Source organism: Rhinopithecus bieti, unplaced genomic scaffold, assembly GCF_001698545.2.
Source record: "Rhinopithecus bieti isolate Rb0 unplaced genomic scaffold, ASM169854v2 scaffold_38779, whole genome shotgun sequence".
NCBI classification, from domain to species: Eukaryota; Metazoa; Chordata; class Mammalia; order Primates; family Cercopithecidae; genus Rhinopithecus; species Rhinopithecus bieti.
The window spans coordinates 331,348-342,725 of record NW_016816249.1 but is presented as its reverse complement, the minus strand read 5'-3'; positions in this window follow the sequence as shown (position 1 = coordinate 342,725).

Genomic DNA, 11,378 nt, shown 5'->3' with positions numbered 1-11,378 from the left:
AAACCCTCAACAATATAGGTGTAGATGGAATATACCTCAAAAAATGAGTCCTCTATGACAAAGCCACAGACAACATCATCCTGGATGGGCAAAAGTTGGAAATGTTGCTTCTAGAAACTGGAAAAAAGCAAGGATGTTCACTTTCATCATTCCTATTCAACACAGTGCTGGAAGTGCTAGCCAGAACTATCAAGTAGGAGAAATAAATAAAAGGTATACCTTCTCTGTTCACTGATGATGTGATTGTATGCCTAGAAAACCCTAAAGTCTTGCAGAGGACTCCCAGACTTGATAAGTGACTTCAGTAAAGTCTCGGGATGAAAAATCAAGCCACCAAAATCAGTTGTATTTCTATACACCAAAAACATTCAAGCTGTTTGAATGTTTGTTGAGATTAATTTGTTGAGAACAAAACTAAGAACTCAACTGAATTTACAATAGCCATGAAAAATACCTAGGAATACGTAACTATATAAATGAAAGATCTCTACAAGGAGAACTACAAAACACTAATGAAAGAAATTACAGATGCCATAAATAAATGGAAAAACATCCCGTGCTCATGGATTAGAAAAATCAATAGCTAAAATGACCATATCACCCAAAGCAATCTATAGAGTTAATGCAATTCCCATCAAATTACCAACATTATTTTTCACAAAATTAAAAAAAATCCTGAAGTTCATATGGAGCCAAAAAAAATCCCAAATAGCCAAAGAACTTCTAAGCAAAAAACAAAGCAAAACAAAACAAAGGCCCCAGAACAAAAGACAAATATCATGCCTAAGGATGAAGAGCAATGGTAATGCTTATCTGTTCATGGTAGAAGTGTAAATTTGTAGGATTATTTTAAAAAATACTATAGCATTTCGTGGTAATGTTGAATAACTCAATAATTTTACTTTTAAATATATACTCCAGAGGATATCTTGCACATATGAACCAGGTGATATACAAAGAATGTTCATAGCAGCATTGTTTGTAATGGTTAAAAACTGGAAAAATTTCAAGTGTTCCTCAACAATAGATTTGATGAATGAAGTCCGACATATTCATGTAGTAGAATATCATTTAGCAACATGAATGGATGAACTACAGCAACATTCATCAACAAGGTTGTAATATGCAAACTTATTTTTGAATCAAGGTGAAAGTACCTTCTGATAAAGGTGAAAGAACTACAAAATAATTTCATTTATGTAAGTTTCAAAGAAAAAAACTAATGCATCATTTGAGATCCATTCAAGTCTATTAAAAAACGAATACAATGGAATGGAAGGATAGTGGTCATATCCAGTAGGAAATAAAGGGGAACACAATTGGCAGGGAGCGCCCTCTGGGCATGTAAGGCACTAGTAAGGTCCTATTTTTTTCCAATCCTCCAAGACATCTAGTTTTTTTATTTTTCTTTTCTGAAACACAGTCTCACTCTGTGGCCCAGGCTGGAGTACAATGGTGTGATCTTAGCTCACTGCAACCTGTGTCCCAGACTTAAGTGATCCTCTTACCGCGGCCTCCCAAAGTGCTGTGATTATAGGTGTGAGCCACCATGGCTGGCCAATGTTCTATTTCATATCCTGTGTGGTGGATACATAGGTGTTTACTTTGTTATTATTCCTTGAACACTAAATATATGTTTTTTATATTATCTGTGCAATACCTCCTTATTTCTCAGTCAATTCAGGATACTTCCTTACTCCCATCCCCTTTTTACTTTTTCTCATGTCATATAGGTTCTGAAATATAGGAAAGCTTACATATTATCCTGTCATCAGAGCGGCATGAAGGCATTTGGTAGAATAAATATTATTCATTGATTATTCATCCTTTCCCTTCACTTTACACAGTCAATCAAACACCAGGTCATGTTATTTTTACTTTCGCACACATTTCTTGAATTTGCCTCCTTATCTCTATTTCCACTATTCAGTTCAGACCTTGATCATCACTCAGCTGCGTTGTACTTGCATTTTTCTAATTATTCTCTTTGTTTCTAGTCTTGTTCTCTAACTTCTCCCCCCACAATGCAGCTAGAGTGGTCAATTTAGAGCATCATCTTTATTAAAACATTTCATGGTCTTCCTATTCCTTATGTTATACATTTCTTATAATTTAATAAATATTTTTCCATAATTATGACTCTTTTCTCTAGCTCTTGTTGCTCCCAATATTCTTCTAATTATCAGGAAGTAGTACAAAGCTGCTTATACCTCTTTACACATCTCTTTATTTTAGGCCTCCTTGCATTTGCTCCTGCTGTTCCTTTTTGTTTGAAAAACTTTCACATGTCTTCATTTGGTTAATCCTTGCGTACTTTCCTCTAAACTGTATTTCATTTAAATATAATGAAACTATATCTCATTTAAATTTAATGAAATTATATTTTCATTTAAATATGAAATTATATTTTCATTTAAATATAATGAATCAAAGATTCATTTGAGGCCTAATTGACTTTGGAAACCTTCCCTGTAATCTTGTATTATTAATTTATCTTAGTTTTCACTTATTAGCTCTTATTAGATTACTGTCTTTACATATATAACTCTCCCACTAGATAGTGAGCTTTTGGACCTCAGAGATGATGTCTCATTCATCTTCGCATGTTTAGCACCCAGTGTCACTCAATAAGCATTTGTTGAGCTAAACCATATTTTTGGGGCAATGACTTGAGAATGCAGTATCATGACGGAACTGTCACAGATGGACAGAATGAGTCTCTTGATCCCTACATTTATTTTTCTATTTGATATAGCTGATTTAAAAAGAAACCTCTGTTAATTATATAATCATGTAATTACCCTGACATAACATCAAACTCCATAAATTATTTTTATATACTTTCTGCCTCTCTCTCTTTCTGTAAATATAACATATATATGTTACAAAAATGCACAGGGAATAAATATGAGCAAAATGGTAAGAAGTGCAGGTTCTAGGTCAGATTTCCTGCATTCACTTGTAGGCTACACCAACTTTATAGTTTAGAGGAACGATTTAGTGAAAAATAAAAATGAATCATTAATACACTGCTTGGCACAGATACATTATTCAGTAAACATTAACACATTTGCATTTATTTTTAACCATGGGCTTAAGTGATTATCCAGAAATCTCCCTCTCGTTGCCTATGTTTGAATATTAGATACTTCTTAATTTATGTTTGCTCTGAATTTGTTTTTTTTCACTCATTGTATTCTCATGGACCATTTTATGTGTTTCAGAAACTGATATTTTATTTAAAAACTGTTACTATAGAAAATTAATTTTTGGATAGTCTGTTCAAACTGAAACTATCATTTGTAAACTATATCTGTATTACTGCAATCATTGGTGTTAATACTTTGCATTAATTAAAATTTTTATGGACATGTCATAAATATTTCTCCCAGCTAGATTTTTGTGGCATTTTATTCATTCCATTGCCTTTCCCCCCCCGCCCAGTTTGCTATGAAGAAGTTGATAAGTAGATAGGCAAAACAGCAGATTGTTTTGGCAGCTTCAGTGTATTTAGTGCCTGTGATGAGGCTATGGTTTATATTTCTAATGTAGAATTCATAATGTAGAATGAATTTTAAAAGCATAAATTTCTTTGCACAGCTTTTCTTTTGCTATTTTATTCAATGATTATTTGCTTCCCTTGTTATTTAAGAGCTGACTTTTGGCTTCATGGCCAAAAATAAAATTCTTAGTAGGAGAAAGTAAGTAAGTAAGAAAGAAAGTAAGTAAGAAAGTAAGGATGAAGATGCCACCCCCAAGTGACCATTAACCACTTTTCCCTTAAGTTACCCTGGGAAAACCAAAGTGATTCCAGGAGACAATTCCCGTGACAAGTGATTTCTGGCTGGCAATGCCAGGTCTCTGAGGTTCCACTTGGTCACTGCCCAAGCACAATTAGTGTCGTTAGTTAACTACCTTTCCTATGGCAGCATTTTGTGTAACTCTTTGCATAGGGGAGTTTTATGCAACTGACAGAAACTTTCTGAGTTGTTCTGACTGCCTGAAGATGCCCTGTTTTAGAGGAACAAAATTTTCCCTGTTAATTGTGTTTCAGTGTTAAAAATATGAATGCGTTGTCAGTATTGACTCTGGCAATGGTAGTTAAATGTAGGTTTCCAGACAAAGGTGGTTATAGATTGGAGACTTTGTGCTACTTGATAATGAAGACTTGATTTTGATTTTATTTATTTTTAAGTTGAAAACAAAACACACAATACAAAACATGGCACAAAACATACTTATAATTTGATTTTTGTAAACATCCCTGTAATCATCACATAAGTCAAGATACAGAACTTTGCCAGCCCTGAAGTCCTGTATGTCACTCTCCTCAATTGCAGCCGCCTTTCTCCTGAAAAGTAACTATAGTCATGACTGTTACAATAGTCCTTGCATTTTCATGGCTTTATCTTTCAAGTATGTATTACAAGACACTATGATTTAGTCTTGCCCATTTTTTTTCATTTGTCATGTTTTAAAAATCTCTTCTAACATACAGGTTTCTTTCCAAAGTTTTCTTCTCCATACATTTGTTGAAAATTTTGGGATTTTTGTCACTTGATTTCCACGCTCTGAATTTTGTTAATTAGACTCTCAGTGAAGATCAACATTTCCACTACCCTTTGCATTTTATCCAAATGACAGTTGAATCCGGAGGTTTGACTAGGACATGTGTTTGATTCTATTTTTAGTAAGATTATACGTGATGGTGTGTTCATTCACCAGGATGGTTTAATTATGACTTTTATCCTAGCACCTACTACTACTTTCTACTAACACCTGTTAATACAAAGAAAGCTAATATTTTCTACTAGCACCTGTTAATCCTCAATATGTATATATATTATATATGTATATGTATAGACACACATGTGTGTCTATGCATATAATGTATTATATGCACACATTATATATATATATATATTTTTTTTAAGAGAGGGTAAGAGCATGTGAGAGAGCACATTGCATATTTATATTGATAATACTGATACTAATGTAACTCAGTGGGCTTCTTCTTTCTCTTTTTTGTTTTTTGAGATGGAGTCTTGCTCTGTCGCCCAGGCTGGAGTAGGATGGAGTGCAGTAGCGCGAACTCGGCTCACTGCAAGTTCCGCCTCCCGGGTTCACGCCATGCTCCTGTCTCAGCCTCCCGAGTAGCTGGGACTACAGGTGCCTGCCACCATGCCCAGCTAATTTTTGTATTTTTAGTAGAGATGGGGTTTCACTGTGTTAGCCAGGTTGGTCTCGATCTCCTGACCTCATGATCCACCCACCTCAGCCTCCCAAAGTGCTGGGATTACAGGTGTGAGCCACCGTGCCTGGCTCTTTCCTTATCTTATTCCATATCTGTATCTCTGTCCTTTCACAGTGAGAATCTGAGGTTCTAGCAATATAAATATATTAATATTTACTCATTAGCTTAATCTTACAATGCACATACATTTGTTTCAGAACTCTTATATTTATACTAATATAAAAAGAAAAAAGCCTATCGAGAAGATTTAATAATTTTTGGCAGATATTTTATTTTTTCAAGCGATGGTATGTAGTCAACGTGTGTTCAAAAGTCAATTTGAAATGAAAGAAAGAAGAGTCAAAAAATATCAGATTATTATTTTCCCCTTAAGATTGATTATGTCATTCATTCATTTGAAATATATTTGGATTCACTTGTTTCTCATTGCATTCAGTTTTAGAGTCTTATAATAACTTACCTTTGCTTAATATCACACTTTGAAAGTGTAAAAGATTAACTTAATTAAAAATGTACAATTATGCACAAAAGCATTCCTAGAGGAATGTCCCATTCTCCCATATTTTTTTCACCAGATTCCCCTCTAATTCTTTTTTTTTTTTTTTTTTTTTGAGACGGAGTCTCGCTCTGTCACCCGGGCTGGAGTGCAGTGGCTGGATCTCAGTTCACTGCAAGCTCCGCCTCCCGGGTTTATGCCATTCTCCTGCCTCAGTCTCCCGAGTAGCTGGGACTACAGGCGCCCGCCACCTCGCCTGGCTAGTTTTTTGTATTTTTTTTAGTAGAGACGGGGTTTCACCGTGTTAGCCAGGATGGTCTTGATCTCCTGACCTCGTGATCCGCCCATCTTGGCCTCCCAAAGTGCTGGGATTACAACCCCTCTAATTCTTTGTTTTCAGATTCTGGTACATTTTGGCTACATCTGTTTGTTTCATGCTTGTATTTTTGGTGTGTTATCTAAGAACTCATTGCCAATCCACAGCAATGTTTTATTTCCATGTTTTTCTTCGAAGTATGTATGGTTTTCTCTCTTATATTTACATTATTGATCCAATCTAGATTTTGTATATAATGTGAGGTAGGGGTCCAACTTCATATTTTTTGCATATGAATATTCAGTATTCCCAGCACTTTTTGTTGAAAAAGCTATTATTCCCCATTGAATAATGTTGGCTCCCTTGTAAAATATCAGCTGAATAGAGATGTTTTCCTTAGTCTATGTAAAAGTATATTAATTTTGTTGATATTTTGGAAGAACCAACTTTTAGATTTGTTGATCTCTGTATAATTTTTTAATTCTCAATTTCATTTATCTCTGCTCTAATCTTTATTTCCTTCCTTCTGCTAGCTCTGGATTTTATTTGCTCTTCCTTTTATGGTTTATTGAGTAAAATTTGGTTATTGATTTCACAAGTTTCTTTTTTAAAATGTAGGTGTTACAGCTCTGAGCACTGCTGTTGATATATCACATCCATCTTGTTATATTTTTTGTTTTCATTCGTCTCTAAACATTTTCTAATTTTCCTCATGAATTGTTCTTTGATTCATTGGTTGGTAAATACTGTGTTGTTTAATTTCCAAATATTTGTAAAATTTCTAGTTATTTTTGTTGCTGATATCTTATTTCATTCCATTGTGGTCAGTGAAGATACTTTGCATGATTTCAATCTTTGTAAGTTTATTGAGCTATCTTACGGACTAACATATCATCTATGCTGGAGAATGTTCCATGTTTACTTGAGAAGAATGTGTATTCTGCAATTTTTGAGAGAAGAGTTCTCTATAGTTTTTGCTTATACTTTTGTTCAAATCCTCTATTTCCTCCCTTGATATTTGCTCTAGATGTTTTATCCTTTATTTAAAGTTGGGTTTTAAAATGCCCAACAATTTTTGTGGAATTGTCTCCCTTTAGTTCTCTCAGTGGTTGCATTATGTATTTTGGAGCTCTGTTGGCTGGTGTACATATATTTATAATTGTTATATCTTCTTGTTTAATTTTTAAATCAATGTATACTGTTCTTTCTATTTTGTAACAGTTTTTGACTTAAAGTCCGTTTTGTCTTATATAAGTATATTTACCTCAGATCTCCTTTGGTTATTACTTACATGGAATGTTTTCTCCCATCCTTTCAGTTTCAACTTATTGTGTATTTTGATCTGAAGTGAGTGTCTTGTGATCTAAAGTGATCCAACAATATAGTTGGATCATTTAAAAAAAGTCCATTCTGCCAATCTCTTTCTTTGGACTGGAGACTTTAATTCCTTTGTATTTAATGTAATTACTGATACAGAGGGGCTTACTCCTACCATTTTGCTTTTGTTTTCTGTATGTCTTATATCTCCTTTGTTTCTAGTTTCCTGAATTATCACCTTCTTTTGTGTTTAGTTGCTATTTTGTAGCATATTACTGTGTTTACCCTCTGTTTTCCTTTTCTGTATTTTAAAAAGATACTAACTTAGTGGTTACCATGGGGATTTACAATTAACATTCTTAATTTAGAACAACTTAGTGTAAATTGAAACAACTTCAATAGTATACAAAATCTCTATTATTTTTTAGTTTCCTATGAATTTCTTTATGTTGTCAATTTCACAAACCACATCTTTGTACATCATGTCCCATTAACAGATTTATAGTCATTATTTTATGCATTTGTTTTAAAAATTATATAGAATATTAAAAAAGACTTGCAAAAATGTGATACTTGCTTTTATATTTACCTATGTAGTTACCTTTACTGGAGTTATTTCTTTATGTGGTTTTGAGTTACTTTCTACTGTTTTTTAGTTTGTATCTGAAGGTGTCTTGTTTTAAAAGTGTATCTTGAAGTACAGCTTACCAAACATGAACTTTTAAAGCTTTCTTTCTTTTCTTTTTTTTTTTTTTTTTAATTTGGGAATGTGTAATTTATCCTTAATACTTGGAGGGAATATTCCAAGTTATAGAATTTTTGGTTGACAGTGTTTTTTTCTTTCAGAACTTTAAAATGCATCCTAAGTTCTTCTGACATCCATGGTTTATAATGAGCTATCCGCTGTCAAACTTATTGAGGATCCCTTGTAAGGGATGAATTGCCTTTCTCTTGCTGCTTTCAAACATTCACTTTGCCTTTTGACAATTTGAATCATAGTGTATCTTGGTGTGAATATCTTTGTATATTTCCTTGATGAAGTTCACTGAACTTTTTGAATGTGTATATTTGTCTTCAGTGAAATTTGGGAAGTTTTCAAACATATTTCTTCAAATAGTCTTCCTGCCCCTCATTCCTCACCAGGATTCTCTATGTAGCATTCTTGATGTTGTTAACACAGGTCTTTAGGCTCTATTCTTTGTTGTTTTCATTCTTTTGTTTTCGTGCTCTTCAAACTGAATCATTTCATTTGATATATCAAGTTCACTGATTCTTTTTTCCACCTCCTCAAATCTTCTATTGGAACCCTAAGTAAAAAATAACTTTTTACTTAGTTATTGTACTTTTCAGCCTCAGAATTTGTACCTTTAAAAAAATCATATTTCTTATTTATTCATCTGTCATTCTCTTGGGTTTCTTTAGCTCTTTAAGTTTATTTAAGACAGTTATATAAAGTTTTTGTCTAATATTTCCAACATCTATGCTTAGGGAGATCATTTATTTCTTCTGTAAATGGGCCATACTTTTGTGTTTATTTGCATGCTTCTTAATTTTTGTTGAAAACTGGACATTTTGGATATTATAATGTGTTTATTCAGGAAACCAAATTTTCCCCTTTTCAGGGTTATTTTGTTACTCACTGTGGAATGTAGTTTTTATTTATTTAGTAACTTTTGTAAACTGCTTTTGTAATATCTATATTCTTTTTTATGTTTGATGTTTGAAGCCTCAGTTCCTTTAGCTTGTGTTCATTTAGCATTTAGTGATTTAAAAAAGATTTCCTTGACTGCAAGGAGCCAAAAAAGAAAAAAATATGAAAAACCTCTCCCAGACTTTGCTGACTGATTCTGCATTGGGGCTCCTTCAACACTTAGCCAAGCAATATAGAAATCTCCCTTAGCCTTTATTTTTTCTTGCCACAGCCTAGGAATTACTAAAGGTAAATTATTAGTGTCTTCTCAGGCCTTTTCTGAGCATTGTCCCACCTTGGCTATGCTCATGGATTTCCAAATTTTTCATTATATGTAAGCACTTTTGAATATTCAAATTTCCCAAAGAAACTTTCTCTCCTGCTTTTTCCTCAAGGTTTCAGTACAGTATATCTTGCTTCAATTGTAATATTTTGCCTCAAATGGCTGAGGGTTGTTAATTTGCCTTTGGACGATCTGATTTCTAAAGGTTTGGTAGAATTCTCCATGAAAATATCTAAACCTAGTGTGTGTGTGTGTGTGTGTGTGTGTTGTAATTCCATGACAACTGTATTTTTCTATGGAAATTGTTCACATAAGTGCTGCACTTCTTTTTTTTTGAAGTTAATTGTGGTGAATTGTATTTTTCTAGAAAATTACCCATTCCCTCTAACTTTAAATGTTTTTCATAGATGTGAACAACATTGTTTCTAATGATTTTGTGTTTGCCGATTATCAATAGTTATTTCTCTCACCATTCCTTATTCTTTTCTGTGCTTTCTCTTTTTTTAAATTCATGATTAATGAACTAATTTTTTGTCTACTTTGTTGATTTGTTTAAAGAACAAGATTTTTGGTTTACTGATTTGATCTACTATTTTTCGGCTTCTTATTTTATTAATTTTCACTTTTATTTAGTTTGGGTTCTTTCTTGTGCTTTCTGCTTACTCTTTTAGATACTTTTTACAGTTTTGAGTTGATAATCAATTTAATTCCTACACTTTTATTAATAAATGTGTTAAGGCTGTAGATTTTCCTCTGATCACTGCTTTAACTATATCCCATATGCAGATGCTTCTTGATGTATGATGAAGTTATGTCTCAATAAAACCCCTGTAAACTGAAAATATCATAAGTTAAAAATGCATTTACTATACCTAAAATTATAGGTTAGCCTGGCTTACTTTGAACATGCTCAGAACATTTAGATTAGACTGCAGTTGATCAAAATAATCTAACAAAATGTCTATTTTATAATAAAGTTTGAATAACTGATATTTATTAAGTATGGTACTGAAAATAAGAAACAGAATGGTTTTATGGGTACTCACCATTAATGTACATACCTGAAATCACACAGGGCCTGAAGAATTTTTGAAACATTGAGCTAAAGTTAATTGCTGAAAGATGGGACTAATACTTTGACACAGTCAGTTTCTCTCTCTTCCAGTGATGAGGGTTGAGAATAGCTGGTAGAAACTATTGATGCTTGTTGATGGTTAGTAAGCATTATGTTCTTCAGGAAGATATCAAAACGGATTATCTACCTTTGTTATCGTTTGACTGACTGGAAGCTGCAGCTCACCGCTGTTGCACAACATTGTGCGAGAGCATTCACAAAATTCAAAATTTGGAGTAGGGTTTCTTTCTTTTGTTTTGAGATGGAGTCTGTCTCTGTTGCCAGGCTGGAGGCAGTGGTGTGATCTTGGCTCACTGCAACACCTTCGACTCCAACTCCCTGGTTCAAGTGATTCTCCTGCCACAGCCTCCTGAGTAGCTGGGATTACAGACACGTGCTACAATGCCCAGCTAATTTTTGTGGTTTTAGTAGAGATGGTGTTTCACCATGTTGGCCAGGATGGTCTTGATCTCTTGACCTTGTTATCCGCCTGCCTCAGCCTCCCAAAGTGCTGGGATTACAGGCGTGAGCCACTGCACCCATCCTGGAGCATGGTTTCTAATGAATGCATATCACTTTCACATCATCATAAAACTGAAAAATGGTTGAACCATTGTAACTTGGAAACAGTTTGTATTCTGGTATGCACTGTTTTATTATCACTATTCAGAATATTTATGTCTCAGTTTTGTATTTCCACTATCATCCTTGTGTTACTTAAGAGCAAGTTGAAAAATTTCCAAATGAAAGGGCCCTGTGGTTCCCAATTCCTTTTCTTTTAACTGCTAGTGTTATTGCCTTATGAAAAAGTATTTTGAGGGGCGCCCAAGATGACTGAATAGGAACAGCTCCAGCCTCCAGCTCCCAGCACGAGCAACACAGAAGATGGGTGATTTCTGCATTTTCAA